Source organism: Nicotiana sylvestris, chromosome 4, assembly GCF_000393655.2.
Source record: "Nicotiana sylvestris chromosome 4, ASM39365v2, whole genome shotgun sequence".
NCBI classification, from domain to species: Eukaryota; Viridiplantae; Streptophyta; class Magnoliopsida; order Solanales; family Solanaceae; genus Nicotiana; species Nicotiana sylvestris.
The window spans coordinates 3,755,186-3,776,024 of record NC_091060.1 but is presented as its reverse complement, the minus strand read 5'-3'; the positions used below and the strand labels follow the sequence as shown (position 1 = coordinate 3,776,024).

The 20,839-nt window shown below is 38.9% G+C and overlaps 1 long non-coding RNA gene across 1 annotated transcript; it reads left to right on the top strand.

Moving 5' to 3' along the window:
- The first annotated feature begins 6,488 nt into the window (after positions 1–6,488).
- On the top strand, positions 6,489–7,558 carry LOC104247983 (uncharacterized). The gene is made up of 2 exons (XR_716362.2): positions 6,489–6,614; positions 7,095–7,558. It is a non-coding gene; the product is annotated as an uncharacterized lncRNA (long non-coding RNA).
- Positions 7,559–20,839: the final 13,281 nt, after the last annotated feature.

Below are 20,839 nucleotides of genomic sequence, written 5' to 3'. Positions count from 1 at the left end.
AAATGGTGGTCCGTCTTATTAATTGATACAATTTTCTTGTTACGCAGAAGGAGAATTACAAATCTGACAAATACACTTTCGTCCATTTCTTTGCCTTTAATAAAGTTCTTCTTTCTTAGGAAGAGACGTTCTTTCCGTTTTTGGTAAGTGACATATTTGTCAGGCTTGTGATTCTCCTTTGATAGCATGGAAAATAGTATCAATCGGTAAGTGGATTTCCATGCGTCTGAGTCGGATAAAGAAGCGAGTATTTGATCGGGCACTTTTCCGGCGCCGGCGATCTTTCCCCAGTTTTTCAGGATTTCCGGTGATGCTTTTTAAAAAAGTTGTTCTTTTTATTCAAAACCCTAAATTGACTATCCCTTCGAATTAAATCTTGTTGGTTTTTCGTGAGTATGTCTCAGCTTTTTGAAACCCTAATATGCTGCTTCAGTTTAAATCCCAAAATTTGAACCCTAAATTGCTGTGCTAATAGACCATTAAGAGCATGTTGCTAAATCTGTTCTTAATTGATTGGACTAATTTTTTTCTTGGAGTAGAAACTAAATTGCCTGATAAATTTTTTCATGAAAGTTTAGTTTTTTTGTATGTGCTGTGAGTTTAACAAGCATTTCTGATTTTAATAAAGTAACTTTGTGCTATGAGAAGCATTTAACTAGGCTGCTTTAGTGTTCACTTCTAATTTAGTTTTCACATTTTTACTTCTTTTGCAATACTTTTTGGCCATTCTTCAGTATTGTAATGATTAGTTTCATTTATTTCCTAAAGTTTGAACTTTTTGGGTTTTAAATCCTTTATGATTCCAAGTGATTAGTTAGTTCAGTTGCAGGTGCAGGAAACATTTCTTAAGCGTCATGATAGGATTTCTTAGTTACTGATTACTTTTCATATTTGCTGAAATCGGCTTGTTTAATTACCTGTTATACCTTTTATGGTGCAGAATTTAGCATCCTGTCAAGAAGAAGTATTGTGTGCTAAATTCTACCAGTTTATTTCTTGTCAATACATACTGTGCTCTGTCTCAGAAATAATCAAAGCTATAGTTGACGTGCCTTTTCTTATTAAATATATGGTGAGGTTTGGATACCGTTGCATATAAGTAGCTATATAGAATGGAATAAACTTATCCTACTGTGGAACATAATTATGCTTTGATCTTATTATGAGAATAAGATATGTAGACGAAAATGAGTGACAGAAGCATGAATACGTCTATGTTATGCATCAACTGCCAACCGGAATTGCTATGATATCGCCTCACTAGATCTGATTCAATGTTTTACCTCTACCACCTTCTTAACTTTCTGTGTCCAACCCCTGTCCTTCTCCTTCTCGGGGAGCCTGGAATTTGGCTTCAGCACCTATCCTGTGAGACCCTGCTAATATCTAATTGAAACCTAATGTAACAATTTTAGATGAAGTTAGGTTCTTAACTTCCTTAGAACTTGCTGAGCTGCTTCTCTTTTGTTGGGAAGCATGTCCTTTATTTTCTCATTTCCTGTGATTAAATATGATATTAAGCGTGATTTAGCAGACTTATGTCATTATGGAAAATTATTCATAAAGATGATACCGGTGATTGCAACTTTGTGCTTACTAAATTTATTGCTTGGAGCTTCTCAGACACTTTGAAGATTTACATGCCTTTTTTTCCTTTTGGGTTTGGTTTTTCACGTTGACAATTCCTTGTCCGAGACGCTACATATTTTCTAATTATTCTGATTGATACCGACAATCTTAACCTCTAATCTTTGTTGGTTTTCTAAAGCTTGTTTGTTGTCTGTGTCGATGCACTTCCATTGTTAACTATGAATATTGCATGTCTGTGAACAATTAAGATTTTTCACTTCATAATGAGGAATCTCTTAAATGAGCCATGCTCTTTGAATAGGAATAATTTTATGGTGTTTTCAGTTCTTCACACTTTATGGGCCTTATTTTACTTATATGTTAGCCTCTTTTGGATGTATTCTTTTTTATTACATCTATTAGTGAGTATGCATCTTAAAAGCAAGCTGAACGGCTAGAATTAGAACCTTGGTGACATGTCTTGACTCAAGACTGTTAATTCTTAATTGTTGTACTAATACTGGAGCCACGTAGCAGAAGTATCAAACTAGTGAACTCTCAAAGAAGTCACTCTATGCAACTTGGTATGACAAGATAAAACCAAGTATGTTGTGGCAGAAAGCTTACAAACTAGAAATAACAAGCAGCCAGAAATTAGTGGAAATTTATTAGGAGACCTTTTAAAGAACTTCAATACTCTGGTAATGTTCAAAGTTCAAACTTAAAATCTGAAGGTGTGATATGCTACTGCAATTTGATTAAGGTCATGAAATTTTTTGAAGTGTTGCAACCATAACGTGTCACGTGGACAAAATTGTTGCAAGCTTTTCAATTAACATTGTTGTTGAGGGACTCGTTCCTAGAATGTTGTGGATAAGAGTTAGTAATGAACAGTAATAGTTGCTCAGTGCTTATGCAATCCTATTTGTAGAGAGAGAGTGAGAGAGAGGGAGAGAGGAAGAATTCACATAGTATCGCCTATGTTGAGATTCAGGCCTTGGTTCCCAAGGTCATTACTCTTCTCTTCGACTTCTAGACTATCCCATTGAGGGTGTATATGGCATATGGCTATTATGGGACATTTATTCCTCTTGAGACATAGTTATCTTCCTGGGCCGAGGGTCTACCGAAAACAGCCTCTCTACCTTCTTAAAGGTAAGGTTAAGGACTGTGTACGCTCTACCCTCCCCACACCCCACTTGTGGGACTACACTGGGTATACTGTTGTTGTTGTAAACATAGTTATCTAATCAAAAAAAAAAGTCCTCTAGAGATAGTTCTGATCTAATAGCCTCCTCCAGAGGTAATTCCTCCATTGCTTTTTGCTAAAATTATAGGCTAAAGATCCTCAAATTACTTTGAGGTTTGAAGTCCATTCTTTCCTTTTGGGTTAAACAATTGGACAGTCTTTAGATTCTTCGTAGAACTGTAGTCAGCACGAAATATCATTAGATGCCTGGGCAACAATTAAGTTGTTCGTTCATTATGATAAAACGACCAAATGAACCTTGCACCTAGCATAGGAATAATTTAATTTATGTTTCTTAAAAATCGAGTCAAACCGAACTGTTAAGTGTGAACACCTTGTTTGAAGTTGATTAATTTTTCTAACTTAAAAGAAGCTTAACCAATTACTGTAATATCTTCCTTTTTGGATTTGTCTGCAATAACCATCTGTGCCCTTTAGCCAAATAATTATTGTAATCTTCTCTTTGTTTATTTTCAGTTAATGTAATCTTCTATTATTCAAAAGTAGTAAAATGCATTTATCGCCAAGTGAAAACACTTCATCATTTCACACTTTCTGGTTGGTTATAAATGGTGAAAGATTCATACCCTAACACGTGTTTATTTATTTTCAGATCGATCAATCTCGTTCCTTTTTCTTTCTTAGATGCTAGAAATGGTGGTCCGTCTCATCAAATGATAATCTTTCATGTTATATGTAAGGAGAATGACAAACCTGACAAATATGTGTGACCATCTCTAAAAGAAAGAATACAGTATTGCCTGGTGTTTAGATAAACTTGTCATTTCATTTACAAAAGAATGCCCTGTATGTGAGAAAAATGTCATATCGTTTTCTTGAAAAGACACATTTGCCAGGCTTGTGATTTTCCTTTAATGGCATGGAAAGTATTATCAACCGGTGAGTGGACCTCCATTCATCTGAGTTGGAAAACGGAACAGGTCATTGATCGGATACTTCTCCGGTGCTGAAGCTGGAGCACTTTCACCGATTGTCAAGATTCCGATGATGTTTTTGAGTTGGTGAAATTGTTTTTTTCTTTAGAACCCTAGATTGATTAACCCTTTGAGTGAATCTTATCCTTTTCCATGATAATTTCTTGTTTTTGTGTGTGCGCAGATTTTGGAACCTTATTAACTGCTTCGATTTGATTACCAAATCTTGAATCCTAAATTGCTTTTAGAAGAAGCTAGGAAGATTTTGATAATGTATTTTCTGGAAATTATTCATTTATTGACTGTTGTGCTGTAGTTATATATAAATTCGAACTGTTAGAAGATTAATGTAGCTTACTAGTGCATCCACTAAACCATAGATGAAATGGATTTGAATTATTTTACTGATTAGTAAGCTCTATTGCAGGAAAAGGAAATGTTTCTAAAACTCCATGATAGGATTGCTTAGTAAATGATTTCATATTCATCTTTGATAAAATTGTCTTGTTACTGACCTGCTCTTTTTGAGCTTCTGTCAGTATTATCTTATTCTGTATTTGTTACTTGGCGGACTTTGGGTTTCCTTCAACACTTTCACATACGGATGGCTCATTTGAAGGAGTTTCTCCTGAAACGAGAGCCCTTCCAAATGTAAAACCTGTTTGGATACGTCCTGCTATTCTAGATTCATAAATGTGTGAGGACAAGCGGCCACTCTGCAATTATCTTTGGTATATGTAAGGAATAGATTGCATGATGATGATGATATATCTGAACAACGTGGAGAAGGGAGACTCGTAATCCTGAAGTGTTATCAGGTTTTGGTGCACAAGGTAGCATACCGTCGAGGAGAAATTTTACGTACTAAATTTTACAATTTATATACGTGTAGGCCATAGTGTTCTCCCTTGTCTCATAAATAGTCAAAACCATAGGTGGCATCCCTTTCCTTGTTAAATGTATATAGAAGCTTTTGATACTCTTATATATAAGTAGCTCTTTAGAACAAAACAAAGTTGACCTACTGTAGAAATGGTGGTCGTCTTATTGACCGATACAATTTTCTTGTTATATTATAAGGAGAATTACAGACCTGATAAATATGTCTTCCATCATGTCCCGAGTTTCCTATAATAAAGTACTTCTTTCTTAAAAAGGGCATGTTCTTTTCGTTTTTTGGAAATTGACATATTTGTCAGGCTTGTGATTCTTCTTGAATGGCATAAGAAATGGTATCAATCAGTAACTTAATCTCCATGCATCTGAGTTGAATTTCCGGTGCCGGCGATCTTTCGACGGTTTTTTAAGAATCTGGTGATTCTCTTTTAGTAGGTACATTTTTTTTCTTCAAAATCGTAAATTTATTAACCCCTTTGAAATCCTAGTAGCTGCTTCGATTTAATTCCCAAATTTTGAACCCTAAATAGCTATAATTAAAATTGATCATTAAGAGTAAGTTGCTTAATGTGTTCTTAATTGATTGGACTAATTTAATTTTTTATGTCTACTATGAGTTTAACAAGCATTTCTGATTTTGAAGTTAATAACTTTGTGCTATGAGAAGTATTTTAACTATGGCTGCTGTGTCGTTCACTGTTAATTTTCTTCTAACAATTTTACTTCTTTTGCATACTTTATCAGTGATTTTCAGTCTCGTAATGATTATTCCAATCCATTTCTTATTATTTTGAACTTTTTATTTTTGAAGTCTGTTGTGATTACACGTGATTATCAAATTTAGTTGCAGGTATGTGGAATGTTTCTCAAGGTTCATGATATGATTACTTAGTTACTGATTATTTTCATATTTGCTGAAATTGACTTGTTAATTTACCTGTTATACATGTTATGGTGCACAATGTAGCAGCCTGTCAAGGAAAAATTTTATGTGCTAGATTAAAAAATAATGGGCAGCCTGGTGCGCTAAGCTTCCGTTATGCGGGTCGGGGTTCGGGGAAAGGATGGACTACAAGGGTCTATTGTAAGCAACCTTACCATGCATAGCTACAAGAGGGTGTTTCCACAGCTCGAACCCATGACCTTTTGGTCACATAGCAACAACTTTACCAAGGCCCCCCTTCTTTTACGTGCTAGATTGAGGTAGTTTATTTCTTGGGCAACACGTTAAGGTGATAGTATGCTCTCATATCTCAGAATAGTCAATGCTATAGCTGGCTTCCCTTTCTTATTAAATATATGTATATGTAAAAATTTGGATGATCTTGTGTGTAATTAGCTATTTACAGCCGAATAAACTTGATCTACTGCACAATTTTAGAGTTTCTGTAGACATTTGGAGCAGATTTCATTGTCACTTTAGAACATAGGTATGCTTGTTCTAATTATGAAAACAAGATGTGTAGATGAAAATTTGTGACAGAGACATGAATGCATCTACGTTAGGCATCAATTGCATATCAGAATTCCAACGATATTGCCTCAGCAGATCTGATGCAATGCTTTAGCTCTAGCACTTTCTTAACTTTCTCTGTCTCCGGCTCTTTGGGGCGTATTTGCCTATATGGCATACTGCTGTTATGGAACATTTGTTAATCTAGAGACACAATGTTGATAGTTCTGAGCTACTAGCCTTCTCCACAAGTGATTCCACCAAGAAATCCTTTCTTTCCTTTTGGATTAGAGGTTAAGGTTGTCAGCACTAGTCCTTTATCATTTTTCATCTGTCTTATCAGTGGAAGGCATGGTTTTCCTTATTCTACTATCTTTTGCTCCAGCTCTTTTCCTTTATTAGGTTTTGTGCATTACTTGAGTGCAGAAATGAATCTAATTTCACATGCTGGAGGTGTAAATTGCCCAGTGATATTTTCAGATTCAACAATATGCCATGAAGGAAAATCCTAGTAAGTACTTGAAAAGGTCTGCTAGTCGACTTTAATTTATAATGCTTTAGAAACTACTATTTCCTTTTGTAGACTTTATATTCAGTATTACATCACATGCTGGTAATTGAGTTTCTAAAAGAACCTAGCTCAAAGTAGAATGTAGCAGCATGCAGAATATTGAAGAATAGCACATATTATGGTTATGAAAAACAAGGAAAATTTCAGTGCAACTGAAAACTCCTAACAAAAGGTTGATCATTGAGAAACCCTTAGAATTTGAACAATGGCATAGAAAATGAGGATCTGCAGTTTCGACAGAAAGTAGTTGCAGATAATTGAAATCATTCTATATGAAGTTCATTTACCATATTTGTTTCTGAGCAGGTATGTTGTACCACTTTCATAGACATTTATTAGTAATCTGTACAAAATTTATGACTATTATAACAGCTTCATCACAAAAGGTTTTACTTCCCATTCCTCCTTGACCTCTTGCAGTATCCAGAAAGGAGATGATCCACGAAAGAATCTCACCCTGCTTCGCGAGGGGGCGGCCCAAATATATGCCGGCAGCTGCTTTTCAAACCAGTCTGTTCCTCCATTCAGAAGCAGTTGCTACTGAAAATGATATGGAACTAAGCAAGGGTGACAGCGATGCTGCCTCTTCATTCCTCCTTTGGTGCACGTAATTGGCTACATTTGATTTGACTGGTAAAAATCTATTCAAGAAGCCGCTTGCACTTATCTTCCTAGAGTTGGAATTCATGATGATTTCCAATTTTTCGTGTGCTAATGTCCACGCCATCTTCATGAATTCGGGCGATGGTCTCTGAATCGCCGAAAATTTTGTGGACTAATCAGAAACAACCTAATGAACAATAGTCATTGCTTCGCCATGACCATTATTTTTTGGCGCTTTTAGGGTCATAAAACAAAGATTCAGGACAATTTCTAATTTTTTATTTGCTAATGCCCATATCATCTTTATGAATTCGTGCGACGGACACCGAATCGCCTAAATTTTGTGGACCTATCAGAAACGACTTAATGAATAAAAGTCATTGCTTTTCCATGACTGTTTCTCTTTTTTGGCATTTTAGGGCCATATAACAGGAATTCAGGAAATTTTTTAATTTTTCATGTGCTTTTGTCCACGCCATGCTCATGAATTCGGATTACGGTCTCCGCGTCGCCTAAAATTTTGTGGGCCAATCAAAACAACCTAATAAACCATAGACATCACTTCCCCATGATTGTTCTTTATTTTTTGGCGTTTTAGGGCCATAAAATAGGAATTCAGTACGACTTTCAATTTTTCGTGTGTTAATGTCCGCGTCATCTTCTTGAATTTGGGCGATAGGCTTCGAATCAGCTAAAAATTTTTGTGCCCATAAAAAATGACCTAATGAACAATAGTCATAAATACGCCATGATTGTTACTCATTTTTTGGCATTTTAGAAAAACATGAATTTGGGATGATTTTCAATTTTTCATGTACTAATATCCATGACATCTTCATGAATTCAGACGACGGGTTTCGAATCGCCTAAAATTATGATAGTCCATCAGAAACAACCTAATGAACAATAATTATCGCTTCGCCATGACCGTTCCTTATTTTTGGCGTTTTAGGGCCATAAAATATGATTTAAAGACGATTTTCAATTTTTTGTGTGTTAATGTCCACGTCATCTTTATGAATTTGGGCAACTAGCTCTGAATCGCCTAAAATTTTGTGGGCCAATCAGAAACGATATACTGAAGGCGTGGGTTAATTTTTGTTACTTAGGACGGTTTTTTATGGCCGGCAAAATTGTAGGCTATTTGGGTCCGGTGGCCCAAGCCTATGTAGAAGGGGTGGGTTATAACACACAAAAATCTGCGAATCGAACGGATTTTTAGTTTTATTGCCTTAAAACGCCAAAAAACGAGTAACGGTCGAGGCGAGGCGGTGGCTATTGTTCCTTAGGTCGTTTTTGATGGGCGGCAAAATTTTAGGCGATCCGGACCGGTGGCCTGGGCCTATGCAAAAGGCATAGGCTATACCACGGGAAAATATGGGAATTGAGCGTAATTCTAGTTATACGGTCCTAAAATACCAAAAAATGAGTAACAGTTATGACGAGGCGGTGACTATTGTTACATAGGACATTTTTTATCGGCGAGCAAAACTTTAGGTGGTCATGGAAAGGTGGTGACTATATTTACTTAGGACGTTTATGATGGTTCGGTAAAATTTTAGGCAATCCGGATAAAATTTTAGGCAATCCGGATAAAATTTTAGGTGATCACCTATTGAACAATAGTCATAAATATGCCATGATTGTCACTCATTATTTAGCGTTTTAGAAAAACATGAATTCAAGATGATTTTTAATTTTTCATGTACTAATGTCCACGCCATCTTCATGAATTCAGACGACAGGTTTCGAATCACACAACACCTAAAATTGTGTGAGCCCATCTGAAACGACCTACAACAACAACAACAACAACAACAACAACAACCCAGTAAAATCCCACAAGGGGGGTCTGGGGAGGGTAGTATGTACACAGACCTTACCCCTACCCCGAAGGAGTAGAGAGGCTGTTTTCGAAAGACCCTCGGCTCAAGATAATAAGAAAAAACAAAAGGAGAGAATATTAGTTTCACTATAGAGATCATAGGAAAAATAGGAACATAAAATGCAGAAGAAAAATACAAGGCAGAAACGACCTAATGAACAATAATTATCGCTTCGCCATGACCGTTCCTCATTTTTGGCATTTTAGGTCCATAAAATATGATTTAAAGAGGATTTTTAATTTTTCATGTGTTAATGTCCACGCCATCTTCATGAATTCGGGCAATGAGCTCTGAATCGCCTAAACTTTTGTGGGCCAATCAAAAACGATATACTGAACAATAGTCATCGCTTCGCCATGTCTTTCTCTCGTTTGGCATTTTAGGGCCATAAATCAGGAATTCAGGATGATTTTCAATTTTTCGTTTGTTAATGTCCACACCATCTTCATGAATTCGAGCGAAGGGCTTTGAATCGCCTAAATTTTTTGGACCCATCAGAATGACTTAATAAACAATAGTCATTGCTTGTCCATGACTGTTCCTTATTTTTTGGCGTTTTAGGACCATAAAACAGGAATTCCGGATGATTTCTAATTTCTTGTGTGCTAATGTCCATGTCATTTTCATAATTTTGGGTGACGAGCTCCGAATAGCTTAAAGTTTTGTGGGCTCATTATAAACAACTTAATGAATAATAATAATCTCTTTGCTATGATAGTACCTCATTTTTAGGCATTTTAGAGCTATAAATGTCGACACCATCTTCATGAATTCTGGCGATACGGAACTCCGAATCGCCTAAAATTTTGTGAGCCCATCAAAATCGACCTAATGAACAATAGACATTGCTTCGTCATGAATTTCCTTGTTTTTTGGCGTTTAGGGCAATAAAACAGGAAATCTATACGATTTCCAAATTTTCGTGTGCTAATGTCCATGCTATCTTCATTAATTTCGGGATAGGCACCGAAATGCCTAAAATTTTGTGGATCTATCAGAAACGATCTAATGATTAATAATCATCTTTTGGTGTTTAAGGGTCATAAAACCTGAATTTAGGATGATTTTCAATTGTTCGTATGATTAGCCCACGTCATCTTCATGAATTTGGGCGATGGGCTCCGAATCGCCTAAAATATTGTAGGCCAATCAGAAATGACCTAATGAACAATAGACATTGCTTTGCCATGATTATTCCTCGATTTTGGCATTTTTGGGCCATAAAACAGGAGATAATTTATACTTTTCGTGTGATATTGTCCACGCCATCTAGAGGTGGGCATAATACCGACCGAACCGAAAAAACCGGCCGAACCGTGAATTTTGGTTTTTCAGTTTTGGTTTAATCAATTTTTCGTCGGTGCATGGTTTTAAAATTATTAATTTTTGGTGTAGTTTACGGTTTTTGTATTTAGATTTTCGGTTAAACCGAAAAATCGAAATTTTTGTATTACCCATCTTATGATGATATGATCTATTGATCTTAGGCTGAACCGCTGAAGCCCAAATGCGAATGTCCAATAGTCCAATACCTTTTGAAGCCCATCCCACCCAATTTACCCAAACCTAATTACCCAAACTTAGTAACTTACTATCACTTACGTTTGTATGTGTAATTACCTTTGTAACTTATTGTCTGATGAGCTTACTTCTCTGCCCAGATTCACATTAAGTGAAAGAAAGAAAAATTATCAGGGTAACCATAAACACTGATTTAATAATAACACTTTCATAGAATATGTATAGTTTCACCGCATCAATATCTATTGAAAGCCCATACTGCCATTAACATTCAACAACTGAAGCTCGAAGTCGCTCAAAGAATAAGCACGGATGATATCCTTAATGCAAAGCTCAGGCGCCAATGTTCTCAATCACAGCACCTTTGTCCATCCTCTTCATAATACCGACAATAACCTTTGATGTTCCTACAAATTGTAAATACTTCGTTGTTCCTACAACCATTTGAAACCGAAAATATAAACCGGAAATAACCGAACCGAACTTTGAAAAAACCTCATCGAACCTTGAATACTTTAGTTTGATTTGGTTATTAATATTACAAAACCGAAAACTGATAAACCGAACCGTACTTTTATAATAACCTAGCGAACCAACCGATGCCCACCCCTAAGTCGCCATCTTCATGAATTGGGGTGACGGGCTCTAAATCGCCTAAACTTTTACATGACCATCAGAAACGACTTAATGGAAAATAATCATCGCTTTGCCATGAATGTTCCTCATTTTTTGGTGTTTTAGGGCCATAAATCAGGAATTCAGGATGATTTCAAAGTTTTAATATGCTAATGTCCACGTCATCTTCATGAATTCAGGCAATGGATTTCGAATCGCATAAAATTTTGTGAGCCTATAAAAAATGACCTAATGAGAAATAATCTTTGCGTCACCATGACCATTCCTCATTTTTTGGTGTTTTAGGGATATAAAATAAGAATTCAGAATAATTTCTAATTTTTCGTCTTCTAATGTATACACTATCTTCATGAATTCGGGTGACAGACTCTGAATCGCCTAAAATTTTGTGGTCCAATTAGAAATGACCTAATAAACAATAGTCTTCGTTTCAACATGGCGTTCCTTATTTTTTGGCATTTTAGGGCCATAAAACACGAATTCAGTACGATTTCCAATTTTTTATCTGCTAATGTCCACGCCATCTTCAGGAATCCTGGCGACGGGTTCTAAATTGCCTAAACTTTCATGTGCTAATGTCAATGCCATGGCCATGAATTCGGGTGATAGGCTCCAAATTGCCTAAAAATTTCTGAGCCCACCAAAAACGACCGAATGAATAGTCATTGCTTTTCCACGACCCTTCTTTGTTTTTTTTTTTTGCATTTTAGGGTTACGAAACAGGGGTACCAGACGATTTTTAATTTTTCGTGCGCATTATGTCCACGCAATCTTCATGAACTCGGGAGACGGACTCAGAATCGCCTAAATTTTTGTGGTTCCATTAGAAAGGACCTAATGAAAATAAATGTTCCTTGTTTTCTTGACGTTTTAGAGCCATAAAATAGGAATTCAGGACATTTTCAAATTTTCGTGTGCTAATGTCCACACCATCTTTATAAATTCGAGAGACAAAATTTAGGTTATTTTTTATTTGGCCGAAAATATTTTAGGCGATTCGGGCCGGTCGTATGGATGCATGCAAATAGCGTGGGCTATAGCACATAAAAATTTGAGAATCGGGTGGAATTCAAGTTTTATGGCCTCAAAATGCCAAAAAATTTGTAACGATCATGACGAAATGATGACTATTGTTCCTTAGATCATTTTTGATGGGTCAAATTTTTTTAGGCGATTTAAGACTGTCGCCCGGATGCATGCAGATAAGCACACAAAAATATGAGAATGGAGCAGAATTCTAGTTTTGCGGCCCTAAAATGCCAAAAAATGAGGAACGGCCAAGGCGAAGCGATGACCATTGTTCCTTAGGCCGTTTTTGATGGGCCGGCAAAATTTTAGGTCATTTTCGATGGGCGGGAAAATTTTTAGGAGATTCGGATCCGGTCGCCCGGATGCATGCAGTTGGCATGGGCTATAGCACACGAAAATCTGGAAATTCAGTGGAATTCTAGTTTTGTAGCCGTATAACACCCAAACATGAGGAACATTCACGACGAAGATGACTATTATTCATTAGGTCATTTTTTATGGGCCGGAAATTTTTTAGGCATTTGGGTCCACTCACCTGGATGCATGCAGGTGGCATGGGCTACAAAGCATACGAAAATTTGGGAATCAAGCCGAATTTCACTTTATTGGCCCTTATACGCCATAAAAGAGGAACGGTCATGGCGAAGCGACAACTATTGTTTCTTAGGCCGTTTTAATGGGCCGGCAAAATTTTAGACGATTCAGGTCCGGTTGCCCGGATGCATACAGATGGCGTGGGATATAGCACACAAAAATATGGGAATCGAGCAGAATTCTAGATTTGTGGCCCTAAAATGCCAAAAATTGACGAACAATCATGGTGAAGCGATGCCATTGTTCCTTAGGTCGTTTTTGATGGGCCAACAAAATTTTAGGTGATTCAGGTTCAGTCGCCCGGATGCATGTAGATGGCGTGGGCTATTATATACAAAAATTTAGGAATCAGACATAATTCCAATTTTGTGGCCCTAAAATGCCAAAAAACAAGGAAAGGTCATGCGAAGCGATGACTATTATTCCTTAGATCATTTTTTGTGGGCACGTAAAATTATAGCCTAATCGGGTCCGGCAGCCTGGATACATGCAGATGGTGTGAGATATAATACATGAAAATCTGGAAAAAAAATCATACGAAATTCAGTTTTATGGCCCTAAAGTGCCAAAAAATGAGAACGGTCATGGCGAAGCGATAAATTATTGTTCCTTAGGTTGTTTTTGATGGGCCGACAAAATTTTAGGCGATTTGGGTCCAATCGTACGATGCATGCACTTGGAATGAGCTATAACACACGAAAATCTGAGAATCAGGCAAAAATCCAGTTTTATAGCCCCAAAATTCAAAAAAACGAGGAGCGAAAAAGGCAAAGCAATTACTATTCTTCTTTAGGTCATTTTTGATGGGCTGATAGTATTTTAGGCGATTCGGGTTCGGTCACTCGAATACATATAGAAGACGTGGGCTATAGCATATGAAAATGTGGGAATCGGGCAGAATTTCACTTTTGTGGCCTTAAAACACCAAAAAAAGGAGGAACGGTCACGACGAAGCAATGACTATTGTTCATTAGGTCATTTTTGATGGGCTGAAAAACTTTTAGGCAATCGGGTCTGGTCGCCCGGATGCATGCAGATGGCGTGGGCTATAAAGCACACGAAAATCTAGAAATCAAGCCGAATTTTAGTTTTGTGGCCCTTAGACGCCAAAAAATGAGGAATAATCATGGCAAAACGATGACTATTGTTTCTTAGGCCGATAAAATTTTAGGCGATTCGGGTGGGTCACTCGGATGCATGCAGATGGCCTGGGCTATAGCACACGAAAATCTAAGAATCGGACGGAATTCTAGTTTTGTGGACCTAAAACACGAAAAAACGACGTATAATCATGTCAAAGCAATGACCATTGTTCCTTTGGTCGTTTTTGATGGGCAGCAAAATTTTAGGTGATTATGGTTCAGTCTTCTGGATGCATGCAGATGGTGTGGCCTATTATACACGAATACCTCGGAATCGGGCATAATTCCAATTTTGTAGCCCTAAAATGCCCAATAACAAGGCAAGGTCATGGAGAACCGATGACTATTTGTTCCTTTGGTCATTTTTTATGGGCATGCAAAATTTTAGCCTAATCGGGTCCAGCAGCCTGAATGCACGTAAATGGCGTGGGCTATAACACACGAAAATCTAGGAATCAGATGGAGCTCTAGTTTTATAGCCCTAAAAGGCAAAAAAAACTAGGAATGGTCATGGCGAGGCGATGACTATTGTTCCTTAGATTATTTTTGATGGGTCAAAATTTTTTTAGGCGATCCGGGTCCAGTCGCCCTGGCCCATGCTGATGGGCATGGGCTATAGCATAGGAAAACATTGAAATCATGCGGAATTCTAGTTTTATGGCCCTAAAATGCCAAAAAATAAGGAACGGTCATGGTGAGGCGATAACAATTGTTCCTTAGGTCATTTTTGATGAGCCGATAAGATTTTAGGCTATCTGGGTTCGGTCGCCCAGACCTATGTGGGCTATAACGCTCAGAAATCTACGAATCAGACGAAATTATAGTTTTATGGCCTTAATACGCTTAAAACAAGGAACGGTAATGGCGAGACGATGACTATTGTTCCTTAGGTCATTTTTATGGGTCGATATAATTTTAGTCGATCCGGGTCTCGTCTCCTGTGTCCATGCAAATGGCGTGGGTAATAACACACGAAAATCTGAGAATCGGGCAGAATTCGAGTTTTATGGCCTTAAAATACCAAAAAATGAGTAACGGTCATGGCAAGGCGATGGCTATTGTTCTTTAGGTCGCTTTTGATGGGCCAAAATTTTTGTAGGCGGTCCAGGTCCGATCACCTGGGCCCATGCAGATGGTGTGGCTATAGCACATAAAAATCTGGGAATCGGCCGGAATTCCAGTTTTATAGCCCTAAAACGCTGAAAAAACGAGAAATGGTTATGGCAAGGCGATGACTATTGTTCCTTAGGACGTTTTTGATGGGCTGAATCTTTTTTAGGAGATACGGGTCCGGGCGCTCAGGCCCATGCAGATAGCGTGGGCTATAGCACAAGAAAATTAGAAAATCAAGCGAAATTCCAGTTTTATGGCCCTAAAACGCTAAAATAATAGTAACAGTCGTGGCAAGGCCATGAATATTTTTCCTTAGGTCGTTTTTGATAAGCCAACAAAATTTTAGGCGATCCCGGTGCAGTCGCCCAGGCCCATGCAAATGGCATGGGCTATAACACACGAAAATCTAAGAATCAAACAGAATTTCAATTTTATGGCCCTAAAACGCCAAGAAACGAGGAACGGTCATGGCGAGGTGATAAATGTTGTTCCTTAGGTCATCTTTTATGTGCCGAAAAATATTTAGGCAATCCAAGTCCAATCGTCTGGGCTTATACAAATGCGTGGGCTATAGCACAAGAAAATCGGGGAATCGGGCGAAATTCTAATTTTATAGCCCTCAAACACCAAAACGCGAGTAACGGTCATGGCGAGGCGGTGACTATTATTCCTTGGGCCGTTTTTTATTAGCCGACAAAAATTTAGGTGATATGGATACGGTCGCCCAGGTCCATGCAGATGGCGTGGGCTATGGCACATAAAAATCTAGGAATCGGGCGGAATTCTAATTTTTTGGCCCTATATTGCCAAAAATGAGGAATGGTCTTGGAGAGGTGATGACTATTATTCCTTAGGTCATTTTTTATGGGACGGAAAATTTTTAGGCGATCCAAGTCTGATTGCCCGGTTCTATGTAGTTGGCTAGGCTATATAACACACAAAAATCTAGGAATCGGGCGAAATTCATGTTTGATGGCCCTAAAATGCATAAAAATGAAGAACGGTCATGGCGAGGTGGTGACTACTATTCCTAATATCGTTTTTAATGGGCCATCATAATTTTAGGCGATCCGGGTCCGGTCGCCCCGTATTGATACCTAATTTTTCCCTCATATTTTTTAATTGTATATATATATATATATATATATATATATATATATATATATATATATATATACACACACACACACACACACACACACACACACTTTCAAAATAGTATATTTGCATCATCATTTAGTTTATAAACATATACAAGCATTTTACATAATTTTCCACTATTTTTGGAATCTCTAAATTAATTTCTTTCTGCATTTTATTGTATAAATATTCAATAATTATTCTTTAAATTGTGACGACCCGGCCAGTCGTCTCATGAGTTAGTGCTCCGTTTTCCCCATTTATGCTTCTTTATGCTTTGTTTATCCGTGTTACGTGGTATCAGGTTGGTCGGATCGAATCCGGAATGGTTTTGATAAGGTTTGAGACACTTAGTCTCTAAAAGTAGCTTTAGAGTTACAAAAGTCAACCGAGAGTTGACTTATTGGTAAACGACCTCGAAATGTGGATTTTATGGCTCGGATAGCTTCTTTAGGTGATTTGGGACTCAGGAGTGTGTCCGAAATATTTTTGTAATGTCCGGTGTAGAATTAGGCTTTAATTGGCGAAACTTAGTTTTTGGCGATTTTCGGACGGCAGTGAAAAATAGGCTATTGAGGTCGGAATGGAATTCCGACAGTTGGAACATGTTTGTAATGTCATTTTGGATATGTCTGCAAACTTTCAGGTTAATCGAAGTTGTTTTGGATAGTTTCGACGTCGTTGGTGGAATTTAGGAATTTCAAAGTTCATGGGCTTGAATTTGATGTGATTTTGGTGTTTTGATGTTGTTTTTGGTGTTTTGAAGGCTCGACTAAGTTCGAATAATGTTATGGGACGTGTTGGTATATTTGTTGAGATTTCCGAGGGCCTCGGGTGGATCTTGAAAGGCTAACGGATCAATTTAGACTAGAAGAAAAGCTGCTGCATTTTTCATAGCAGCATAAACAGTAACTCGGGTGAACAGTAACTCGGGTGAATGGTAAAACGCGTGAGCAGTATTTAAATAAACCCTCCGCAACCATTAAACCCTTTTACACCATTTTTGAACGGGAAAAGAGCTTTGAGGCGATTTTGAAGAGAGAAAATCATTGTTCTTCATTGAAGTAAGGATTTTGGACCCTGAAACTTGTTTATTTGTGATTAAGGAACAAAATATCGATGTTTAATTCATGAAAATCAGTAGAAAAAGGTGGAGTTAGGGCTTGAGATAATGAGACCTTCTAGGGATGATTTGAGGGGTCAAACGAACTCCGATTTTCGAGTTCTTTAGATGTACGGACTCGTGAGATGATGAAGAACATTTTGGTATAAAGTTTGTCCAGTTCCGGAACGCGGGTCCGGGGGTCGGGTTTTGACTAATTTCGGGTTTTGTGCTTAAAATAAATATATTTCAATTGGAATTCATTCGTTTAGCATAATTTGATGATAAAAATATGAACTTAGTAGATTTTGACCACTCGGAAGTTGGTTCGAGAGGCAAGCGTGTTGCAGAGTAGATTTTCGGGCTAAGTCGAGGTGAGTAATGATTTTAAATGCTGTTCTGAGGGTATGAAATCCCGGATTATACAACGTTCAGCTGTATTGAGGTAACGCACACGCTAGATGACGAGCGTTGGGTCGTGCACCGTTGGGGATTGTGACTTAGTCCATCCCGAATGACTAGTTTTCTGTATATTTGGTAGCTAATTGTTTGATATTATTATACTTTGGGCTAAATGCCATATTTGACTTCGTGGCAACTGTTTGAACCCTTAGGGTATCGTTAATGATATTTTCCTCACTGTTTGATTTCATACTTGTGCTCAGTCATGCCAGATCTTTCATTGTTTTCAAAACTCAGCTATATTAATCTATTTTAGAAACCTTAAATGATGTTTTAAATATATTTTGAGCTGGGCTGCATATTTTTACTATTGCCTGAAGGGCTTATGAGATTTTGATTGAGTAAGGCCGAGGGCCTGTATTGTGAGGATACTTTTGGGTTGGGCTGCACGCCGCAACAGTGATATACTAATTATGATAATGAGGCCGATGACCTGAGATTGCACGCCACGAGGTGGCTTGATATTGATATGAGGCCGAGAGCCTGTTTATGATGTCACGAGATGGCTTGATATTGCACTTGGGCCGTAAGGGGCCTCTCCAGGAGTCTGCACACCCCCAGTGAGCGCGAGTACCCATTGTGACATAAGATATAACCCGAGGGGCTAGTATTGTTCTGTGATATTGCCCGAGGGGCTGATTTGATGTTATTGTGCCCGAAGGGCAGTTCTTATGTGTTTACCATTCCTAGTTGTTTTTCCTATCTATTGTTGACTGCTTAAAAAGGTATTTTTATGAGATTTCATTGTTAAATTGTGTTACTGATTTTATGATGCCTCTGATAGCTAAATATTGTGTTTAACGTGATTTTGTATCGCTCAGTCTTCATTTATTCTTATTACTCACTGAGTTGGAAGTACTCACTTTACTCCCTGCACCTCTGTGTGCAGATTTGGGCGCTACAGGTCCTGCTACTGAGGGTTGACAGTTCCAGCAGATCTTCGGAGGTTTACTAGGTAGCTGCTTGGCGATTTGCAGCCCAGTGCAACCACCCTCTATCTTATTTCTTTTCTGATTCAGTTATTTAGTAGTGGAGTAAACTTTCAGACTGGTAGTATTATTTTAGATGCTCATAACTGGTGACACCCCGATGTCGGGTTGTGTTGACTTTTATTTCTGCAAATTATACTGTTAAATATTTATTTTGGGATTTTATTTCTGATTAAAACTTAGTAGTTATTATTTTAATTTCTTAAAGTGAATTGGAAGTGAGTCGGCTGGCCTTGTATTCACGAAGGTGCCATCATGATCGGGTTGGATTTAGGGTCGTAACAAGTTGGTATCAGAGCCTAGGTTACATAGGTCTCACAAGTCATGAGCAGGTTTAGTAGAGTCTCATGGATCGGTACGTAGACGTCTGTATTGAAATTCCATATTTTTGAAATTCTTGTCGTGCGAATTTATTGATCCGAGAACTAAACTTCTGTTATTCTATTCTCTCACAGATGGTGAGGACACGCACTACCAGTCAGGATGGACGACTACTAGTGCCACCAGCTGGAGCCACTAGAGGTCGAGGATGTGGTCGAAGCCGTGGTAGGGGTAGCGGTGTAGCCCACACAGCAGCTGCGGCAGCACCTGCAGATCCACTAGCCGCCCCAGTTCAGAATCAGGTCCCGGCTGTGGACGCTCCAGCAACACCCACTCAGGCACCAGCTATGCCCATTATAATTTCGGGTCTTTAGGAGACTTTGGCCCAGATATTGACCGTATGTACGAGTATTGCTCAGGCGGTCGCGGTTTCTACTGTCGCAGCCACTTCTCAGGCAGGGGGAGGCTCTCAAACTCCCCTTGCCCGCACACCCGATCCGGTGGTTCAGGGAGTGAAGACACCGGAGGCACATCCAGCCCAGCCGGTTTCAGCTGCTCAGGATTATGTAGTTCCTGCTATGCCAGAGGATGAGCAGCGTAGGTTGGAGAGGTTTGGTATACTTCAGCCTCCGACCTTCAGTGGTGGAGATGGCGAGGATGCCCAAGGTTTCTTAGATAAGTGTCAGAGAATGCTTCGTACAGCAGGTATTCTGGAGACCAGCGGGGTCGCTTTCACTCCTTATCAGTTTTCTGGAGCTGCCTTTACTTGGTGGGAGGCATTTGAGAGGCATAGGCCTGTTGGTGCAGCACCTCTTACCTGGCAGCAGTTCTCCGTTCTCTTCCTGGAGAAGTATGTGATGCAGTCTCGTAGGGAGCAGCTGCGTAGGGAGTTTGAGTGGTTGCATCAGGGAGAGATGACTGTCATGTAGTACGAGATGAGGTTTTCTGAGTTAGCTTGTCATGCGATTTGGTTGGTCACGACAGATAGAGAGAGGATTAAGAGGTTTGTTGATGGCCTCACATATCGGCTTCGCATTCTTATGACCAGGGAGAGGGTGACTGGTGCTACGTTTGAGGAGGTTGAGGATATTGCCCATGAGATTGAGGTTGTTCGTCGCCAGGAGCGAGACGAGAGGGAGGCCAAGAGACCTCGAGGATCTGGTAGTTATAGTGGTGATCTATCGAGAGGTTAGTTTCAGCACGGCAAAGGCCGTCCATTCAAGCAGGCTCAGCCAGCTCGCCCAGGTTATCGTGGGGTGTCGTCAGGTCATGGTTATCATAGTTCTCAGCAGGGCCAGTCATCACTTAGTGCCCTTCTAGCTCAGAGTTCGTACCGTGCTCCATCAGTTCAGGGCTCCTCTATGCCAAGTGCATCTGCTAGTCACTCCGGTGCGAGGGGTTCCCTTTGGTCCCCTTCTCCAACACTTGAGAGTTGTTATGAGTGCAGAGAGATGGGTCATATGTGGAGGCAGTGCCCTCGTTATCTCGCGAATTCATCTCAGCAGAGGAGTCAGTCATCGGCTTCAGCGTCAGTTGCTTTATCACCACCCGCCTAGCCAGCTAGGGGTGGAGGTCAGTCATCTTGGGGTCGCCCTAGAGGGGGAGGCTGATAAGGTGGCGGTCAGGC